The sequence below is a fragment of the Aethalodelphis obliquidens genome, unplaced genomic scaffold (assembly GCF_003676395.1).
Source record: "Aethalodelphis obliquidens isolate GAN/ISIS:26980383/991018 unplaced genomic scaffold, ASM367639v1 scaffold1, whole genome shotgun sequence".
NCBI classification, from domain to species: domain Eukaryota; kingdom Metazoa; phylum Chordata; class Mammalia; order Artiodactyla; family Delphinidae; genus Aethalodelphis; species Aethalodelphis obliquidens.
In genome coordinates, this window is record NW_020837945.1 from 53,285,037 (window position 1) to 53,308,630 (window position 23,594).

Genomic DNA, 23,594 nt, shown 5'->3' on the forward strand with positions numbered 1-23,594 from the left:
AACAGCATGATTTCACTGATTATCTGTCCCATAAGACTTGAGGACAGGCTGTCATTTTGGTACAGAACAAGAGTGTGTTATGGCTTTGATGCCTCTTATTACATGGGGAAGCCATTTTGAATTCAAGATCCAAACAAGAAGAGAGTCTCACTGACAAAAATATTTGAATGATTTTTTTGTGACCCCTCTTCCATTTCACAAGAACACTGGATGCAACAACTCAGGTCAGAGTAAATACTTTCCATGGTAACTTCCCAGGTTAATCAGAAAATTAACTCAAAAAAAAAAAAAATCTACAAGCAAAAAGTGGACATCTCAGCATGGGACAAGAACAATATAAAACCTGCAGAACTGGATCTAACTGTGCTACACCCCTTAGTTACACTGAGAGTTACCATCAGTTCCTGGTGGAAGAGATCTGGGGAATGATGTATAAACTCATAATAGTTTTTGTATCTGTAGAGTGAGCTGATTTTAATCTTTCTTACAAGTGTAGATTTAGACATCAGTATCAACAAACTCTTTTGGCAACTCCACGAAAGCTTGCATTAAAGACGAATTAAAAATGTCCTGTTATTATATATGTTGTATGTAGGTGTTCTAAAAGGGTTTTACATATATGATAATTGGAATTAAAGTTCTGTTGTCCAATGTGGACAAACTTAAGGTGAAGCCTTGTGTTAAGGAATAAATGAGTTAAAATACATAAGAGTCAAAGTGCCTCATCCATAATATGAGTCATTCCTGCTTTGATGGTTATTATACAGTTTTGTCTTGAATCTTCTTTGTGTCTAGATATGATTTATATAAAATGGGAATAAATAAATTCCTTTGTGATTTAATTTATAAAAATATATTTATATATTGTCATTTCACACATATTAACTCAAGAAATAATGACCATTTGGGGGAACAACTGCCAGTCTGTTATTCAGGAAAGGACAATATTTATTGAGCTACCATTATGTGTGATGTATCATGATATATACCACAAGTAGAAAGAGATAAGCTACCTATTTCAACCTTTCAAGGATTTACAGTGAAAAGGACAAATTATTAACTCCCATTTTACAAAAATAATTGAAGCTCTGGGAGATTATGTTGCTCAATCTCACATAAAGATAATAATAACAAAGAACATTCAACTACGACACTCCTCTGGAAACTAGAAGGATAGGGTTTTGCTTTAACAAGAGAAGGAAAATGTGCTTTGCTGAGCAAGGAAGGGGATGTGGAAGAGCATAAAGAGAGCACGTGGAAGAGCATAAAGAGAGCACAGGGAAGGAAATAATGACCTTTTGGGAGAAACTGAAATCGCAGCATTACCCTCATACATGCTATTGTTCTAGGATTTCTTCTCCTTCCTTCTTCCTTTTTATTAAAAAAACAAATTTTTTAAATAAAAAATTTAAAATAAATTAAAAGAGCAGATCATTTTTTCTCTAATTTTATCCCTGTCATTTTCTGAAAAAACTACAAGGTTTGATGAAAACGAACACTGCATGAAGGCAAAAAACAGATCAGTTCATAAGGAGGAAGCAATCACCCTGGTTCCCTCTTTTGAAATAGTTTTTTTTATCATCGGTAATGGAATTTCGTTTTGTCCTAAAAGCCATTCTTCCAGTAACATTTAAGAAAAAACAATATGAACTCAATACTAACTGTGGGTTCACTGCTGTACCTTTGGGCCATAATGTTTGAAGCATCAATTATCTCTTTTGTGAGAAAAAGAGTGAATTTATGACCCATGACAGCAAAGACAATCATTTTTCTTTCACAGCCATCTGCACAAATTGTATTTCCTTTACTGGATCCTTTAATTGTGCTTCTTAATCAGATGTTCAAACTCTTAAATTCTCTCAAGCTCCCCGCTCTCTTTTGCACCCCCTCCTGCCCTTCCCCAAGAGGCAATCAATAATCACTTGAGTATGTGCCTTTTCTTTGTAAAACTGTTAATGCTAAAATCTCCAGTAAGAACTTCTGATTATTGTGCTCTGCAGGTGGTCTTTCCTGTTTCTTGTCCTTTCTCAAAACATCCTCTAAGCAACTTATGCTAATTAACTATAGCCTAAAAGATAAAACTTCAAATTATGCTTTACAGAAAAGAACCTTCATAATTGTCCAAAGGAAAAAAGGCATTGGCATCAAGTTTCTTTTAGAATTTCATATTTTCAAAAAAACAATATCTTAATGTTAAATTAAGTCCTTAAATAGAGATCTTGTTGCATTACCAATGTGACTGAGTTAAAAACCTGTTCATATAACTTTTTTCTAAATTAATTACATAAAGAAATGGGTTCCAAAGTGGTGTATTGGGATGTAGGATGAAAACAATAGAGCTTCTCTTTCTACTTATTTATTTTAAAAAAATATTTAATTTATTCTTAATATACATATTGGCACTCACTCCACTTGGTCGTCACAATGATATATGCATAATTCTGAGGGAAACATGGGGATAACACTAATGTAGTTAATTTTATAGAAACAAGACCTTTAAGTAGTAAAATCTTTACAAAACTTTGTAATGTTATCAAGTGTGATTATGAAAATATTCTGTAGCTCATGAATTTTCATAAGCTAACTCACAGCAAAGACCATAAAATAGTTGTTAAATTTAGGCATTAAATAAATTTTTTTCTTTTACAAAAAGATGAAAATTTCAAATTTTTAACCTTTACCATAGCAAGCAGCTATGGGTAGGAATCTATTAAAAATGTACTTAATTTGTGCCTTTAAGATGAACATATTGCTGCATCATAAAATGTTAAACCAAAATTTTCAAAATTATTAAAAAGTATTCCACTGCTAATTGTATTATTTAGTAAAAACATAGGGGTCTTTTGTTACTTTAATAAATAAAATTTAAAAGTATTTTTGAAATAGCATTTAGTTGTTTTTATCCTTATTAAGATTAATATTTTCTTTATTTCTAATAAACATGAAAATAACTTTACATGTGTAGATATATAGCATGAGGAGTAATTATTTTTGATTGATAAGGTTGTATAATCACAAAAATGTAAAGGAAAAATATGAACAGAAGATATAAAATTTATCAACTCTAAATCTCCCCTTTTTCATAGATTAAAAGACACCAGGAGTTAATTTACCGGCCCAGCTCCCCAAAGCTTCTTAAGTGCAGGTCGGTCTAAAACTCAAGTGTCTTGACATCTAAACCTCAGTCTACTCAGAATGCCACCCACCAGCCTGTATGATGTGGCTTTTCTTCCTTTCCAAACTTATCCCTTAATATCCTAGGCATACTGAGCTGTTCGCAGTACCCAGTATACTCCATGAACTCTCTTCCCATACCTTTGTGCCTGCCATTTTGTTTTTTCAATCTCACATGCCCTTCTCCAAAATCCTTGCTGTTGTCCTAACTTATCTTTCAAAGATTCATCTCAGGCATTACCTCTTTCAGAATATAAAAAGATCTACATGATGAAAAAACAAAAAGAAGTTTTAGCAATAATGTCTACACTCTCATTTTATAAGTAAACAAAGACTCAGATAAGTGATGTGCCCAATGTGACCCAGTAATCTGGTACCATAATCCAGGGGTCTTTCTACTGCTCCTCTCTAGTTTCCAACTGTGATAAAATGGATGACCAATAAAAATTATTGGTCTAATTACTGACTATTTTATACCCAGCTATTTATTACAAATGCCTTAGCATTATTTGTACCTAAAATTAATTATGGAAGAGAAAACAGATTAGCTTATTTTCTAATTAGCTCTTAAAGTACTAATAATCAGAAATGTTTTAATGCCTTATTAAATATTTCTTACAACATCTTTAAAGTGTGATTTATATCTATCCTATTATTTATACTGGAGCAAAGCAAAGATATTAAAAGGATATATTTAGTAACTCAGGGTAGACCTGAATAAGTACAAGGGGGCATTTTGTAAGTGAAATGGAGCTTAAATCCCCTATCATAGGACAAATATGGGATTAGGTTTCTTTTACTGAGCATATCAGAAGTATTTTTTACTGGATGGGGCTTTGAAATGGGGGATTTCAAAATGCAACTAAATTTTGGAGAAGATTTGCCAAGGTAAGAAAAGTTCCAGTTTTGAGTTCCAGGGAGATATGTGTGTTTTTCCCAATTATACCTCCTCCTATTTCTTCTTTAACTACTAGTCAGTTGGAGTTTGATCTTCCAAAGTTTAGAGCTAGTACTTTGATTAAAATATGCTTTTGTTAAAGTTCTAATTTGGTGTTTCATTTTGTTAGGTAAATATAATTAAATATGTTAAAATTATGACTTGTAAAATAATAATAGCTAGATAGTAAGCACAAGAATTTAGCCACACAGTAGGCTTATGGTTAGATGACTTTTATCTATGTAATTGAACTCAGCTTATTTTAGAACTTCTCATTTTGCTCAATACCTCTCATCTTATTTTTAGGTTATCAGTTCAGTTTTTATGTTAGGTACTTACATAACAAGTCAGTCAATTATGGATCTTCCTTAGTAGTCTTCTCTTTTCTTTTTTCCTTCTCTTTGAAGTGATCTAAGTTTGATGAGCAGGGTTAGGGTGGCTTATTTATTGCCCTGGCATCATGGGGAATTTTTTTTCTACCATTATTCTTCATCTGCTTTGGCCTACACTGAGAGTAACTCATTCTTCTTGGTCTGCGGCATTGTATGCTGGCGTCTATCGCTAATGTCCATGATCGGCCCACGACCTCTGGTATCCAGGTCTAGGACTCATCGTGCTTCCATGTATATCTTTGGTTAGGCTCACTTGTTCTCAGCCAGAACCATACTCTCTAACTGGACCTAGGGAACTTTCATAGACACTCCCAGATAGTGATGGAATGCAAGGACCCTACAAATCTGACTTTAAGCCCATTCCCTTTGGCTCCATCCATGTCCATTGCTACGATAACCACTCAGGATTCAGTCTGGACATGGGATCACTCTAAGAGAATCTAATATCTCACACTATCGCCTAGGAAGGGAGACATGTCTGTCTTAGACCCCACTAAACTTACTCTCACACCCACCTTTTGCAATCTGCCCTACAGAAGATGTTAGATCCTTTCCAAAGGACTCAAGAAGCATCTAAAGTTCTAGCCATATCTTTTCTAAATCTCTCCCTCTCTCTCCATCTGATTAATTCTACTGTTTTCTCCATTTACTATAGCAGGAAAATGCGCTCTTATATAATTCATAGATTTCATTTGTGATGTGGTATAGGTATAATCTTTCTGTTCTGAGCTCACTATTTTAACATAATAGAACCCAAATCCTTTTGTCTACAAAAATTCTAGTATTTGCAATAGAGACTCAATTCTATCCCAAGACAGTTCTATATTTTAAAAATGTGTTCAGAAATTCAATAGACTCCTTTGTTTTATTCTGTGTCAACTCTTTCCCAGAATAAATAAATGCCACTGAGTCACTGGGCAAATGGCCTCAGGACAATGAGAAAATTTTTGATCTCTGTAAGAAAATTTAAAACTCTGTTATCATCTCAAAATATTATTAAATTAAATCTTAGGTTCATTTGCAAATTTAATATTCTCTTGGCAAGTAAAATACATATTTTCTGGGTGGAGACAGAGTCTGCCCAACTATATCAATTATTGCCAGAAACAATAAACCTGATTTTTTGTCAGAAATAATACTATCCTTTAATCCCAAACAGTCCTCGGACCTTGTGTTCACACCAAGTAAGATAGAATATTTAGAATGCTACTGTTGTGGGATCTGACTAAACCAGGTATAAGACAACTGAGTTAGTGGGTAAGGTTTTTAACATTTCAGGCAGAGAAATATTCTGATCTGTAATTTATCCAAATCTAGGTAACAGTATGCTTGACAATGTACGTGAGTATTCTATCCTTAAAACTTAAATTATGTTCTATGCTTAATACAGAACAACAAATTCCATTACAGCCAAATGCTATCACATGAAGCTTTCAAAAGTGTACTTATTGGGCTTCCCTGGTGGTGCAGTGGTTGAGAGTCCGCCTGCCGATGCAGCGGACACGGGTTCATGCCCCGGTCCGGGAGGATCCCACATGCCGCGGAGAGGCTGGGCCCCTCAGCCATGGCCGCTGAGCCTGCGCGTCCGGAGCCTGTGCTCCGCAATGGGACAGGCCGCAACAGTGAGATGCCAGCGTACCGCAAAAAAAAAAAAAAAAGTGTACTTATTAAATATGGTTGGCCAAAAAGTTCGTTCGTATTTTCCCATAAGCTCACTCTAGCAGTGCTTAGTTGTCTTTAACTTCATTTGAAACAATTTTGTTAGATTCTATTGTGACAGCTGTCATATCAGCGTGCACAAAAAAAAAAAAAAAAAAAAACAAAATTGGTGAATTTTTGCGTGGCCATTTTAATATTGAAGATGGAAGAAAAAAAGCAACATTTTCGGCATATTATGCTTTATTATTTCAAGAAAGGTAAAAACACAACTGAAACGCAAAAAAAAGATTTTTTTTGCAGTGTATGGAGAAGGTGCTGTGACTGATCAAACATGTCAAAAGTGGTTTGAGAAGTTTCGTGCTGGAGATTTCTTGCTGGATCATGTTCCACGGTTAGGTAGACCAGTTGAAGTTGATAGTGATCAAATAGACACTAACTGAGTACAATTAATGTTATACCACGCAGGAGATAGCTGACATACTCAGAATATCCAAATCAAGTGTTGAAAATTATTTGCACCAGCTTGGTTATGTGAATCGCTTTGATGTTTGGGTTCCACGTAAGTTAAGCGAAAAAACCCTTCTTGACCGTATTTCTGCATGCGATTCTCTACTTAAATGTAACGAAAACGTTCAATTCTTAAAACAAGTTGTGATGGGCAATGAAAAGTGGATATTGTACAATAATGTGGAATGCAAGAGATCGTGGGGCAAGTGAAATGAACCACCACCAACCACACCAAAAGCCGGTCTTCATCCAAAGAAGGTGATGTTGTGTATATGGTGGGACTGGAAGGGAGTCCTCTATTATGAGCTCCTTCCGGAAAACTCAACGATTAATTCCAACAAGTACTGCTCCCGATTAGACCAACTGAAAGCAGCAGTCAGTGAAAAGCATCCGGAATTAGTCGACAGAAAATGCATAATCTTTCATCAGGATAACGCAAGACCTCATGTTTCTTTGATGACCAGACAAAAACTGTTACAGCTTGGCAGGGAAGTTCTGATTCATTCGCCATATTCTCCAGACATTGCACCTTTGGATTTCCATTTATTCTGGTCTTTACAAAATTCTCTTAATGGAAAAAATTTCAATTCCCTGGAAGACTGTAAAAGGCACCTGGAACAATTCTTTGCTCAAAAAGATTAAAAATTTTTGGTAAGATGGAATTATGAAATTGCCTGAAAAATGGCAGAATGTAGTGGAACAAAACGGTGAATATGTTGATCAATAAAGTTCTTGGTGAAAGTGAAAAATGTGTCTTTTATATTTTTACTTAAAACCCGAAAGAACTCTTTGGCCAACCCAATACAACTGAATTAAGTCCCTCAATACAATGGTTGGATTTGAAATAAAACTCAGCACTTTAAGAGTATAGGTTTTATCTCATGCATCTGAATTACATCCACATTTTAAGATGTAAACATGGGATCAGCATGACCAATGCTCTGGCTAGGTGGCTCTTAATTTAACAGAGTATACAATGTCACTGAACCACTCTTTCACTTGTGGTATACCATGAACTGATCATTCATTCTACACATGTATTTACGAAAGAAAAAAATTGAAAATTGATCTGATTTGACTATATTTTGCCATGGATTGACAATCTTACTGTAGATCTTAAAGTTTCCCTCTCAGACTCTTTGATATATATCTTAATGGTATTGTGTGGCCATCACTTACACTGTCTGTCCTGGTGATAATCAATCTGAATTGGGAATGAGCCAGTTTTCTTATCATTATTAAGAGATTCCTTAATTAGTGTGCAGCTGCGGTCAACACTGGCATTCACATTTTTTAAAGAACACTTTCAAAATTGTATTCCTAGTTTTACTTTAAACACTTAACAGAATCAGGATGAGTTCTGTAACTCATCTACCTTCCTAAAGTAAAAATGGGAAAACAATCATGGAATATAGTCTCATTGTTTCAATTTGTTTCTTTCTCTTTCATCTCTCAATAATGACTCCCTTCCTCACTAAGTAGCTCTATTACATTTACCACTCTATTCTAAAATTGTCCTTTTGTTCTTGTGAATTGTTTAATTCATTATGAGAGAAGCACAGTCATTTATGAGAGCCTTCATTATATAATTTTCAGTATGTTGGAAGTGTAAGTGGCATCTTTTGTCCTTTTCCATCTGCAACACATATGCCATCACTCTTTCCTGCCTGAAATGCATTTTCTAAAGTATGACTTTATTAGAATATAGGCTAAGCTTTAAAATAATCTCCCAAATAAAGCTAAACAGATAACTATATAAAGCTGCCAGTTGTAATTTTAGTGAGTTTAATTTTTTTTGAGAATTTATTTTTTTCCACTAAACCAAATAAAATTCAAAAGGTACTACACTGATTATTACAGGAGACACAAAGATGACTAACACTCAGTTTTTGCCCTCAGAAGAGCTAAGGTCCATTCTAATGGGAAGGACAAACCCAGTACAAAATAAACAGAAGCCCAGACTTGAAGTCAAATGAGACAGGTGACAGATCTGTTTAAGGAAATTCAGTAGAACTAAGGGGAATCAGGAAAGGTTTTATAAAAGGGGTGTCCTCTGAGATACACTTTAAAGTAGGTGTGGCAGAGATTGCTAGCTGCTTACCTAAACCAATGTTCTTACTTTTCCAGACACACATCTAGCCTACAAGTCCAACCTCCCTTGCAATTCAGTTATTTGACTGAGTTCTAGGAATTATGAAGAGGACCACATGCCAAACATCTGATTAGTCTGTGAGGAGAGCAAGAAGTAAAACTGTACTGTGTTAATCGATGGTAATTTTGAATTTTTTGTTACAACAGCTAGCATTAATTACTTAAAAATATTCACTATCTCTATCAAATGAGAACAACTTAAAATTTGAGTTCTTTAATCTTCAGTATGTTATGTGTAGCTTTCTGAGGTCTTTCTTCCTTTGGGTTATTTTTTCAGTCCTTTCCTTGTTCATATCTTTCATTTTTTTTTTTTTTTTTTTTTTCTCCTTACAATATTCTCTGGGGAAAAATCTCAGGTTCTACACATGTGTGCTTCAATCTATTTTGTTCATTAACCACTGTCCTGTTTGAATTACATAGGCCTTCCATATCCCAAGCATCTCCCCAGTTCCAAATTCGGGTTTTATAAATTATAGTACATGTAATTCCAGTCTGGTCTTAAAACTCTCACAATTTCTTGAAATTTGCAAACTCTTCATAATTATCAGAAGAATTTTAGTTTTAAAATATGTTTTTACTTTTTTTTCTACTTATCTTTCTTTTAGTAGCTTTAATAATACAGTATGTGAAAATAGTAGTGAAAGTAGAACTGCTTGTCAGAAGAGTATAGGAGAGAAAATGAACCTCACGTGGATTTTTTTTGTGAGCACACATAAATTCAAGCAGTTTTTCTGTTGAGCTATTCATTTGGAGGGGTGATAAAAATTAAAGAAAAACAAAAACTGAGAAACAAAGCAAAAAAGAAATCTTACAGGAACTTTGGTCCACACGTCCCTAATTCTCATTTGCCCTGTCTTTGTCCATAAGAATATGGTAACTCATGCAAAGCTGAATTAGAATCCTCTTAATGTACACATACATTATAAATATTAAGATTTAAAAATGTAATACTGCTAGCATTCTAATTTCAATTACCCAAGGTACAGTACAAAGCAATTTAAGCTTTCAGTGATAACTCCATCTACTTTTAAAAAATATATTTATTTATTTTGGCTGCGCCAGGTCTTAGTTGCAGCACTCGGGATTGTTGTTGCGGAATGCTTAGTTGCAGCATGTGTGATCTTTAGTTGCGGCATGCATGTGGGTTCTAGTTCCCTGACCAGGGTTAGAACCCCAGCCCCCTGCACTGGGAGCACTCAGTCTTACCCACTGGACCACCAGGGAAGTCCCAAACTCCATCTACTTTGAATAACAGCAAACCTCAAGTTACTAAATAACCTAAAAACCAAAGATGTAGCTGTAATGAAAATAAAATATTGATAGTTGCTATACTGAAGGCATGTCCAGAGTGATGTGATAGCTCAGAGGAAGGCACATTGGAGGATAATCTATTAGGTTGCACAGTAGCTTTCCAGACAGAAAGAGAAGAAAATCTGTCTAGTCTGGAGTATAAAAAGGAATGGTTTTCTCTGGATATATGCCTAGGAATGGGATTCCTGGGTCATATGGTACCTCTATTTTTAGTTTCTAAGGAACCTCCATACTGTTCTCCATAGTGGCTGTATCAATTTACATTCCCACCAACAGTGTAGGAGGCTTCCCTTTTCTCCATACTCTCTCCAGCATTTATTGTTTGTAGAAGTTTTGACGATGGCCATTCTGACTGGCGTGAGGTGATACCTCATTGTAGTTTTGATTTGCACTTCTCTAATAATTAGTGATTTCATGTGTTTTGTTGGCCATCTGTATGTCTTCTGTGGAGAAATGTCTATTTAGGTCTTCTGCCCATTTTTTGATTGGGTTGTTTGTTTTTTTGATATTGAACTGCATGAGCTGTTTGTAAATTTTGGAAATTAATCCTTTGTCAGTTGCTTCGTTTGCAAATATTTTCTCCTATTCTGAGGGTTGTCTTTTCACGTTTTTTATGGTTTCCTTTGCTGTGCATATGACCCAGCAATCCCACTCCTAGGCATATATCTGGAGAAAACCATAATTCGAAAGGATGCATGCACCCCAATGTTCATTGCAGCACTATTTAAAATACAATAGCCAGGGCATGGAAGCAACCTAAGTGTCCATCAGCAGATGAATGGATAAAGAAGATGTGGCACATACATGCAATGCAATATTACCCAGCCATAAAAAGAAATGAAATTGAGTTATCTGTAGTGAGGTGGATGGACTTAGAGTCTGTCACAGAGTGAAGTAAGTCAAAAAGAGAAAAACAAATATTGTAAAGTATCACTTATATGTGGAATCTAGAAAAATGGTACAGATGGACCTATTTGCAAAGCAGAAATAGAATCACTGATGTAGAGCACAAAACTTATGATTACCGAGGCGGGAAGGGGAGGTGGGAAGAATTGGGATATTGGGACTGACATATATACACTACTATGTGTAAAATAGATAACTAATGCGAACCTACTGCCTAGCACAGGGAACTCTACTCAGTGCTCTGCGGTGATCTAAATGGGAAGGAAATTTTAAAAAGAGGGGATATATGTATACATATGACTGATTCACTTTGCTATACAGCAAGAAACTAACGTAACATTATAAAGCAACTATCCTCCAGTAAAATTAAAACAAAGAAACAAACAAACCTTAGAACCTGAAAAGAAAGGGATGGTTGTTAGGAAAATAGACAAAAGACTAACTATGGTCAGAATCAGGGCCCATATGAAGTATCAGGAAATGAGGAGACGAATTACATAGATGGTAAATTGTAGGACAGTGTAAACCTATGCAAATATGAGCAATGGTGAAAGAGTCTGTAGAAGACTGTGGCCTCTGCATCTCATGGTATAGGTGAAGTTGCCAAAAGTCAGAAGGGCAGTTAGGAAGAAAAGATGGACGTACAGTGGAACAGAAAAAGAGCAAAGTAGAACTCATGAAGGCAGACTAGTACTAACAGGCACAAACTGAAATGCATGTCTGTTTCCCACAGCCTCCAACCATGATGGTATAGCTGACCTGTAGGTGAAGCTGGAGACCCACACCATGGAGCTGCATACTCAGCTGGCCCAGGACTTAGAGAAACTGTAGGAGATCAAATGGGAGCTGGAGCGGCTGTGAACCCCCAGCTGCTGCCTCCGGCCAAGCAGGAGAGCCAGCTCATCAACAGCGGGAGCAATCTGCACCAGCACCCGGTGCCCTTCACCGACCTTCAGAGTACAATGGCTATTGCTTCACTTCTGCCCTACAGATCTCATGCATATTTCTCTTGTGGCCAACCATAAACCCAAAACCATAATGAGAAAGAGATTCTAGGAATATAGTTCCAACTTAACTACGTTGACACAGCACAGAACCACCACCACAGGCTCTTCATAGGGTCAGCTGAACACATATTTTTACAGAGACCTCACATAGACTTCAGTTGAGCACACATTCTTACCTTGATGTTTCTTCTGCCCATTCTGTTTCCCAGACAATCACAGGTTTCACCTGGAAGCATCGCTTCAGCAAATCAATTGTGCAAGAACTCTGTTTTGGTCTCTACTTCTACATAACCCAACCTAAAGCAGGCCCCATCATGCTAATGAGTTGTGACTGTATTTCATAGGCAACAGGGAGATGTTGATGGCTATTTTTTTAATTAGAAAGGTGACACAAGGTAATTACTGAATTACTGAACAAAGATGACAAAGGTTTTAAGGTACACTGAAAATAAAAAACCACTAATTAAACTATGAAACAATGCTTACTGATCACTTCATTATTTTATAGTTGCTGAAAGAGCTATTTTTAGAATTAAACATTGATTTTTATTAGTTATAACTTTCGTGCATATGTTTAGAAAGGATATTACAATGGAAATAAAATGGCTAAGGTATTTTCAAAACTTCTTCATAACTAGAATGTATTCATATGAAATACTGAGTCATTCTCAACTCAGAGTGGTCCATATCTGTGATTTTACATTCTAAATCTTCCTCTGTTCCATCAAGAATGTTGGTAATACAACATTTCTTAAAGAACTGATGAAGAACTGAAAGCCACTAGTGCTTGAAAGTTAGGTGTGCAGTCATATAAAGCTAGAATACTTTTGACTTTCTCTTTAGGAATGTTGTTCTACCATTATTCTAGGTTTGTTTGTTTTTAAGTCGCTGACATTCATGCAGGTTATAATACTGGGACACTTGATGTTTGGGTGAAGACACAACCTCATCATGACTGCCATCTGGCTGACAGTGATTGTAAGAAGTATTCTAATTTCAAAGAAATTTAAATATGAAAAATTGTGTACTTAGAATCAATAAACTATGGTGACTGAAGAGGAATTGAAAGAAGATAGATAATAATTAGGAAAACTGGCTACATGGAATCTGTGTTGGTCAAGGAAAAAGATAAGAACCTATACTAAAACATTAACACTAGATATATGAGACAGAATTCGAGTTGCATTTAGGAAGCAAAACTAGTATGAAGTTAAAATAATAAAATCCTAAACAAAGATACTCTCTTGATACAATTTATATTAAAGGTTCTAGAGGCTATTAAAGGTTATTTTATACCGAATAACACAAATTTACAAATCTCTATGTATATAAAGACTGAAGCTCATAATCATAAATTTGAAGAAATTTTTATGATTTCACAGTTCTCAACAAATTTGTAGATGTATAGATTCAGGTGAATCTGTTGCCAATATTAGGGTATTATTCGGGTATGCAAAAGGAGTAACTCTCACCCAGTTGATTTCCATTTGTTAATTAGACGTTGATATTGGGCCTCAGCTTCGGGCTATGCTACTATCTACAAAGAGCTTAAGGAGTCTTGTTTTAGAACAATACACTCATGAAATATGATAATAACACTTTACAGTGCAATACAAAATTGTTTTTCTATTCGGTTATAGATTTAGATTTATTCTCTTCCACTTCATGATTATATAGACAAATTGTACCTTGAAATATTAAAAAATATTATTTTTTCTCATGCAAGAATCCTTAATTGAACTAGGTTATGATGACACAAGACTGATTAGGCAGTCACTGCAAAGATTTTGATAACACTGAGTAAATACTCGTGTTAGTGTGCTAAGAGATAGAATTTAGAATATAACATTGAAATGTAATTATAATAAGGTACAATGGCATAAAATTTTAAAAGAAAATAAAGTGTTAACCATGAAAAAATATTATTTTTTCTGGCTATGCATTTTAGTGGGTTAAAGAAAACATCTTATTTGCATTAATAATATCTCTAGATATGCATATATGTCTAATGTCAATTACCAAGCATATCCCTGACATTGGTTATTTTAATATTTTACAATAATTAAATGCAACCTTTAAAAGTTAAAAAAGACATTGATTGACATAGTATTATACTTCAAAGCAGATCATTTGACAAAAACATAATTTTATTAGCAGTATCTATTACTAAGACAATTTTTTAAAAATTACTTGTAATTTTATTTTGCACCCTGCTTCACCACATTTTAATATAAAATATGATTCTTTGAAGAAACTGCATGGTCAAAATTTGAAACACAAAACTTATCGCTGGTTAATATATTAAGATGGGATAATGAATTCAAGTCTCTCATCAACCCCTCATATCATTTGTGATTGCATCCTCCAGGTGGGCCAAGTAGATATTCACAATATTAAACAAAAAATAAAGCTGAATATAGCCTCATATTTGGAACTGCCAATTCTTGCAGATATCTTTCATATAGTTTTAAAAATAAACTGTAAAGCATCTGTTAAGAATCAATTTCCAACTGTCATCACATGTGTCTGTCATGCATATATTTGTGTTTTTTAAGTTATCACAGAAAATTTCAAATATACATAAAAGAAGAGAGAGTAGTGTAATAAACTTCTGTATACTCATCGTCCAGCTCCAACAATGATCAACATTTAGCCATTCATATTTTAATATAATATGACAGTTTCTACTATAACTATTATTAACTATCACCACCACCATTTGAAGACTACTACTAGGTGCTAATGTTTCAGTGAAAGTTCTTGCTTGTAAGCAGTAGAAAAAAGCTGGCTAATTTAAGTGGAAAAGATTATTTAATAAAAATAAAATAATCTATGGAAGGATCAAAAAATTCTTGAAGATAAAACATTCAGGAATGCTGCAGAAAGTCACAGTGAAGCTTCCTTAATTACCACTGGAAATTAAATGTGGCTTCTACCTTTACCATAACCCTTACCTAATAAGTTCGACGTAGACCTTTATTTTATAAGCCTCTAGCTTCAGTGATGTGATTAGCAACATCCAGTACACATGCCTGTTCATAGCTGCAAGGGAGATGAGGAAAACCAGTAGCTGGCTTCTGTGGTGGGAAGTATTCTAAGAATAACAAAATAGGACATTTCTCAAATATAGACAAACAAAATACTGTATGGTATCAATTACATGTGGAATCTAAAAAATAAAACAAATGTATATAGCAAAACAGAAGCAGACTCACAGATATAGAAAACAAACTAGTGGTTTACCAGTGGGGATAGGGAGGGGGAAGGGGCAAGGTAGAGGTATGGGATTAAGAGCACTGTACTAATTTTGAACTGAAAGAGATTATTTACAAAAGCCATCTACTGCAATCAAATTCATCATCTTACAATAAGACAGTGAAGACCAGGGAGAATCTTCAACTGACTTATCCCAAGTTCTACCACCAGCAACCTCAGACAACCTTGGTAGCAGATCAGACTATCTGGTAGGATTGTGATATATGATGGTGCTTCTAATCAGGTATGCTGCCTTATTGATTGTGGGGAAACTGGCATCCCCAAATTCAGAGTTCATCTTCAGTATTAAATTATTTTGGAATACTCAGGGTACCAGAACTGAAAATGATAGACATAAAATGTCTAAAACAAACAAACAGACAATCAAAACTCCACACAAAGAGAAAGAAATGGTAATGGAACTTAAGAGATTGACAAGCAGCAAAACATTCATCTATTCCCAAGGAAGAACGTTTGATTTGTTGCTGCATTTGCTTGAAATCAATCTCAGACACTAAGGCTGAAAGAAAAATTCAATAAAGAACCAGAACAATTTAATGAAGTTCATATATTTGAAATTACGTCAGGGGCTTTTCACATTGCACTGTTCATACCTTTTAGTGTATATTGACAGCAAGTCCGTATGGGAATGTTGGCAGCTAGAGGAGTACATAAAAATTTGGATAAAAAATTATCTGAAAATGGAGCTGGAGGAACCAGGCTCCCTGAATTCAGAATATACTGCAAAGCCACAGTAATTAAGACAATATGGTACTGGCCCAAAAACAGAAATACAGATCAATGGAACAGGATAGAAAGCCCAGAGATAAACCCACACACCTATGGTCACCTTATCTTTGATAAAGGAGGCAAGAATACACAATGGAGAAAAGAAAGCCTCTTCAATAAGTGGTGCTTGTAAAACTGGACATCTACATGTAAAAGAATGAAATTAGAATACTTCCTAATACGATACACAAAAATAAACTCAAAATAGATTAAAGACCTAAATGTAAGAATAGACACTATAAAACTCTTAGATGAAAACATAGGCAGAGCACTCTTTGACACAAATCACAGCACCATCTTTTTTGACTCACTTCCTAGAGTAATGAAAATTAAAACAAAAGTAAACAAATGGGACCTAATGAAACTTAAAAGTTTTTGCACAGCAAAGGAAACCATAAACAAGACAAAAAGACAGCCCTCAGAATGGGAGAAAATATTTGTAAACGAAGCAACTGACAAAGGATTAATCTCCAAAATTTACAAGCAGCTCATGCAGCTCAATATCAAAAAAACAAACAACTCAATCAAAAACTGGGCGGAAGACCTAAATAGACATTTCTCCAGTGAAGACAAACAGGTGGCCAACAAACACATGAAAAGATTCTCAACATCACTAATTATTAGAAAAAAGCAAATCAAAACTACAATGAGGTATCACCTCACACTGGTCAGAATGGCCATTATCAAAAAACCTACAAACAATAAATGCCGGAGAGTGTGGAGAAAAGGGAACCATCATACACTTTTGGTGATATAAATTGATATAGCCACTATGGAAAACAGTATGAAGGTTCCTTAAGAAACTAAAAATAGAACTACCATATGACCCAACAATCCCATTACTAGGCACATACCCAGGGAAAACCATAATTCAAAGAACACACACCCCCCAGTGTTCATAGCAGCACTATTTACAATAGCCAGGACATGGAAGCAACCTAAATGTCAACTGACAGAGGAATGGATAAAAAAGATGTGGTATATATATACAATGGAATATTACTCAGCCATAAAAAGGAATGAAATGGGGTCATTTGTAGAAACGTGGAAGGACCTAGAGAGTGTCATACATAGTGAAGTAAGTCAAAAAGGAAAAAGCAACTATCATATAATAATGCATATATGTGGCATCTAGAAAAATGGTATAGATGATCTTATATGCAAAGCAAAAATAGAGACACAGACATAGAGAACAAACTTACGGATACCAAGGAGGAAAGGGGTGGGGTGGGAGGAATTGGGAGACTGGGATTGACACATATACATTATTTTTATTTTATTTTATTTTATTTTTTGCGGTACGCGGGCCTCTCACTGCTGTGCCCTCTCCCGTTGCGGAGCACAGGCTTCGGACGCGCAGGTTCAGCGGCCATGGCTCACGGGCCCAGCTGCTCTGCGGCATGTGGATCTTCCCGGACCGGGGCACGAACCCGTGTCCCCTGCATTGGCAGGCGGACTCTCAACCACTGCGCCACCAGGGAAGCCCGACACATATACATTACTGATACTATGTATAAAATAGACAACTGACGGGAACATACTGAATACCACAGGGAACTGTACCTAATGCACTGTGGTAACCTAAATGGGAGGGCAGTCCAAAATGGAGGGGATATCTGTATGTGTATGGCTGGTTCATTTTGTTGTGCAGTGGAGGCTAACACAACATTGTAAAGCAACCATACGCTAATAAAAATTAATAAAATATTATCTGAGGATATTTTTTGACCCTAAGAAATTTCCATTATCGAAAGTATATGTACGAAGACCACCTTTTCACATGTTCTTGAAGGACCTATGACTGCATGAGGTGAAATAAAGTTAACAATAATTTTTAATTTTAAGTATCGTTTTTCTATGGTACAAATGAACTTACCTGCAAAATAGAAATAGAGTCACAGGTGTAGAAAACAATCTATGGTTACTGGGGGGGGAAGGAGACGGGGATAAATTGGGAGATTTGGATTGACATATACACACTACTACATATAAAATAGATAACTAATAAGGACCTACTGTATAGCACAGGGAACTCTACTCAGTACTCTGTAATGACTTATATGGGAAAAGAATCTAAAAAAGAGTTGATATATGTGTATGTGTAACTCATTCACTTTGCTGTACAGCAGAAAGTAACACAACATCGTAAATCAACTATACTGCAATAAAATTTTTTTAAAGTATCTTTTTTCTTATTACTTACAAAATTGTTAAAGTCATGTTGTTATATACTTATAATTTTTACACTTATTGAGTGACTTGCCTAGGAGGGAATATTCCTAAAAATGGAATTTTGAAGTATAAAGAAATGCATTAAACTTTTGGCTCCATCATATCCTCTAGAGTTATACAAACTTACAGTGTGATAGTTGCACATGAAAATGTCCATTCTCCGACACATTATTGCATTAACATTTTCCAGTATAATAATTTAAAATGAGTTTTAAAGTAATATTTCTTTGATTTCTCTTGAGGTAACATATTTTATAATTTATCTAATGGTATTCATTTGAATTGCCTGTTGATGATCTTTCCCATTTTTCTACTGGAGTGCTCGCATGTTTTGTTTTTTTTATATAAAATGAAGATTTATATTTAATTTCTCTCAGCTCTATGATTTTCTAAATCTGATGGTACAAAGCTACAGTTACTGCAAAGAAACATTATATAAATGTTTTTTATTATTGTCTAAGAACATTCTATGTATCAAGAAATATAATCTTTTGGTATATATTTTATCATTTTCCTATTTGTCTATTTTATGTTTGTTTGTTTATGTACTTCAATTTGGTGTGAAGATGTTTTAAACACATGGTCAATTCTAACACTTTCTCATTAGAGATTCAGTCATTAATCTTACAAATGAATAAAGTTATCCCTACCTCTTAGGTTATATAAATATCCACTCATAATTTCTTCATATTTCATGAGTTAATTTCTTCATTGAAAATTATAGGTTTTATAGAATTCACTTTTATTTCAATTATATATTTGTGTGTATAAACTGTATATATATTTACAGTTTCCCAAATAGTTGGCCATTTTTCTCTCCATCATCTAAATGATATTTTCTATTTGACCTATTATATTTTATGTTCTCTTTTCTCTCTTCTTGTTCATCTTTTAGATTGATCACATATTACTATTATCAAAAATTCCATTTTTTAAACTTTCTATTAAGTTGTTAGGTATGCATTCTTTTCCTGGGTTCCCTAAATATTACAACAAGCATCCTTGACTTATTACAATCTAATTACTTCTTATAAATAATTACTTCTTTAATAATGCTAATATTTGTTTTTAAAGAAATATGCAACAAGTTGCCTTTGAATAAATTAGATAACTTTTGAGCATCCAGCCTGCTGAATGTCTGTTTTGGTTTGTTTGGTTTTGTTTTATATTTTTAAAAAATAGTGTATGTCCATAAATTATAGAGCAGATTAAAAGATAGATTTTTTTCTCCATGAAGACAATATTTACCTATTAAAATCTGGAAATGCAGAAAACTATTTGTCCATGGTTAGTGAAAATAGTGGATGTTGAAAACCATATTGTGAATAATAGATAAAATAACTGGTTTCTGAAAAATTGAGACAGATCATATATGTAAGATGTGGATGAATAAGATTGAGAACAGTAACTGTTTCTATTCTAGAGAAAATGAGAGTGTGGAATGTGGGCTCAGCTGACCAGTACTAAATAAGTTAATGACCAGTTTCCAAGTCATCACAGGGCTGGGACTGAAACAGTAGATTTTCAGAGGGTGTAAGTGACTGACGGATGACAAGGTCTTACTTTTACTTACAGTTCACTGAGAGAGAAAAGAGAAATTGTAGCTCAAAGGGAAAAAATAAGAATTTCTTTTTCATTGTAAATCAATTTCAATTCTTCAAATCAGGCTTCTTTTTCTTTCATTGACTGACAGAAGAATAAGAATTTACTATGGCATAACCTATTAGAGTTTCATAATACAGATTTCAGTATGTTTTAACAAGAGAGTGCAATCTGTTTGCAAGCTAAAAAAATCATTTGAGAAATGCTTTGCTTTTAGTTACTGCATGAACTTGTGATGTGGCCAGTGCTGAATTCATCTTTTTTCTGAGCCTGTTTTACATGTAAAACACTAAGCCATAGTGTTATATTTAAGGGTTGAGCATAGTTACTATACCTGAGTTTGCAATGTATTGTTAAATTAGACATTATTCCATTGGTTCTTCTTGTTGACTATAACCACATGAAAATTTGACTTAATTTTCCATATTTGCATCACAAATCTACAGTTGCAAAGTTATGCAGCAATATGTTTAATAGGTTATTTAGCCCCAAGAACATTCACATGAACATATCTTCTTTGAGCTACTCTCTACATGCCAACAAAATAAAAGTCTTGTACTTAGAAATCAACTTTTACTTATTTTTCTGTATAAATTCCTGTACCTATTCAGCTCTTAAACTCAAATTTCTCTTCAAAATGTTTTTTCTCCATTTTCTCACATCAGCTCTGCCTGATTTTTGAGATATCCTCTTGGCCAATTTTACACTGCTCTCTTCATACTCCAATCTCAAAATAAGTCAACATGTGCCAGATTTTCTCCTCAAAAATCACTATTAAAACATATCCTTTTTCTCTCCTTCCTTCCCTCCTTCCTCCCTCCCTCCTTCCCTTCCTTCCTCCCTTCCTCCCTTCTTCCCTTTCTCATTTTGTCAAAAGTCATTAGATGGGCAATAAAGGTTGGAGCTCATATAGTAGATGGGTGTAGCATTAGTGTCTTTGCTGGGTTTGGAGTTAAAACTTGAGTAGGGTAAGGAGGGCATCTACACTGAGGGAAGAAAGGGCTCCCTCATTATAAAGTTGGTATGAAGTAAGAGAGATTGATCAAATAAGTAAGTATATTGACAGCAATAAGAGGTACAAATATGTTAAAGGGAATGGTTACAATAATCTGTGTGGTTGTTTTAGAATTGAAAATTTTCATTGTGAATACATGGTTAGATAATAGATAAAATAAATAACGTATATTGTATATTTTAGTACTGGCCCCTGAGAGGACCTCAAAGTAGAGACCTATTATAACAAGGAGATCATCTAACATCCATATCTTAGTTTTAAATATCATTCTCCACTAATAGAAATTAGGGTTTCTTGGAGAAATGGTTGATCCCAGGCATGCCACAGGAAAGAACAAGATAAGCCTGTAAATAAGGACATACTCAAAGAATTACTGGAACATGTTGTTCCATTTATCTATTGCTGCAGGACACATCACTTCAAAACTTAATGGTTTGAAATAATTTATTATTACCCTTCATGGTGGTAGAAGCTCAGTTGGGTGCTTGTTGCTTGGGATCTCTCAAATGATTGCAAACAAATGGCAGCTGGTTCTGGAATCACCTGATAGTCTGAGATTAGTTATTCAGCATAGCTTACTCAAATGATTGGTGATTGATGCTGGCTTTTGTGTAGGAGCTCAGCTGGGGCTGAATGTCTACATGTGTCTTTTCTACGTGGCCTGAGATTCTTAGCTAATTTTTTTGGATTTTGAGAGGAAGCATTCAAAGAGCAAGCATTCTAAGAGAACAAGCCAGAAGCTACAAGACTTATGACTTGGCTTGGAAGTAATATGGTGTCACTTGTGCTGCATTCTGTTAAGTACCAAAGGCAAACTCAAATTCAGTGTGGAAGGGGACTCTACAGGTGTATAAATACCAGGAGGCATGGTTTGTAGGCAGGCCACCTTTAGATTCTAGATATAACACTGTCTGCCCCCTGGCTTCAATGACTTACATTCCTCCCACAGGCAATACACTATGCCTCAATGACCATCGCCCCGCCCCAATCAGTATCAGGCTAAGTTCTGATATCCTGGTTTAAATAGACATCCTTGGAGATGGTTGCTCAAGTGCATTTCCTAAAGTGCAGGTTTCCAGCATAACAAACACTAGGTTAGGTAAAATATGAGATGACTTTAACTGACTGACTATATTACAGCACCAGAATCACATATTGTAAACTGAAAGATGAAGTACTACCAGACCAGAATTCAATCAGAGATATTTAAGAAAAAGGAAATAAATTCATAGCAAAATAAAAGCTGGAGGCACATTATAGAAGAACAAAGAAGATAGATCAGTGGTTGGCAAACTTTTCTGTAAAAGGCTATATAGTAAATATTTTAGGATTTATGGGCTACATACAGTCATTGTCATATAATTCTTTTCTTCTTTTCTTTTTAACCCCTAAAAATGTGAAAATCATTCTTAGCTTGTGAGCCACATAAAAAGAGGCCATATCCAGGTTCGAAATGCAGGTCATAGTTTGCCTACTCCTGTGTTAGACCAATAATTAGTAGATAGTAGAATTATGAAAGAAATACAGCAACTTTAGTTATATTAAGTGGGTTTAAAAAGCAAATATTGAGTGTTTACGAGCAAATTTCTGTGTTATATTTTAAATACCTAGATGCTGGAAATATATCTGGTTATTATAAAATCCTTACATCAAAATATGATTTCCAATAATTATAAAATTAGGGTATTGCAGTTCTTCAGAAAAGTGCCCTTTCAGTTTTTTTTTTTCGAGAATTGAAAAGGCAAATGTAAGGGTGATCCTTTCTAATATCAAGTCTAACCATAACATTTTCTGTGATGCATTTCTCCAGTGTATATAATTTGCTTTCTTTCATACTACTCCCTGTTTAGTTACTAAATATTTCGCTTGAACTGCCCAGGGCTGTTCATCTACCGGGCAGTCTGCTGAGGAAGCAGATGCAAATTGTGCTTGGTCATCATGCTCCTGGACTTTCTAATGAACAAACTATAAAAGTTATTCATGCAGAGACGTGTTTTCCTACTTGTTATTAAACCTGTAGTACTGAGTACTCCCTGAGTTTTAAGAACTAAACTGTTGGAAAAAAAAGTTTTTCAAGTCATTTGTAGAGATGGAAATCAATTCTAAATATAATTACTTATAGGAGGTTTCTACAGAGCTGGACTTCAGGTCTGAATAAAAATTTTCCCTCTGGGTGAAAGAGACAGATGAACGATAGTAAACACAAAAGATCTTACTTGTTATTATCACATCAAAGATTGATGTGCTTCTCCTGAGGCAGAGTTGCTCTGTAGCTAAAAGAACAGGTTCTGGCGGCTAAAGACTTGGGTTCAAAACCTGTCTCTACAGCTTTGCCACTTGAGAGAAGCTGGGCAAATTATGTCTTCCATTTCCTTGTCTGTAAAATAGAGAAAACAATAGTATCTTACATAGGATTCTTGAAAGAATTCCATTAGTTAATACAGAAAAACTTAGAAGAGTGACTAAAATTTCACAGTTTAAAAATGAAAAAAAAATTTGTAGGCTAAAATGGTAATTGAAAGTTCCCCAGATTGCAGTCATTCATGTGCAGTTTTTATAATTTCTGGGCACTCCTATGTCCCACCTTCTTTAATTTCCCTCTTAATAATTGCTACATATATTATTATTTACCTGATATTTTTCTGTGTATGTAAGTG

At 34.8% G+C, this 23,594-nt stretch overlaps 1 long non-coding RNA gene across 1 annotated transcript in view; it reads right to left on the reverse strand.

Moving 5' to 3' along the window:
- LOC113619243 (uncharacterized) overlaps positions 1-23,310 on the reverse strand; it is a 71,558-nt gene extending 48,248 nt beyond the window's left edge. Inside the window, exon 1 of the long non-coding RNA XR_003432334.1 lies at positions 23,154-23,310. This is a non-coding gene — a long non-coding RNA (uncharacterized LOC113619243). The remainder of the gene's footprint in view (positions 1-23,153) is intronic.
- Between the last annotated feature and the right edge of the window lie 284 nt (positions 23,311-23,594).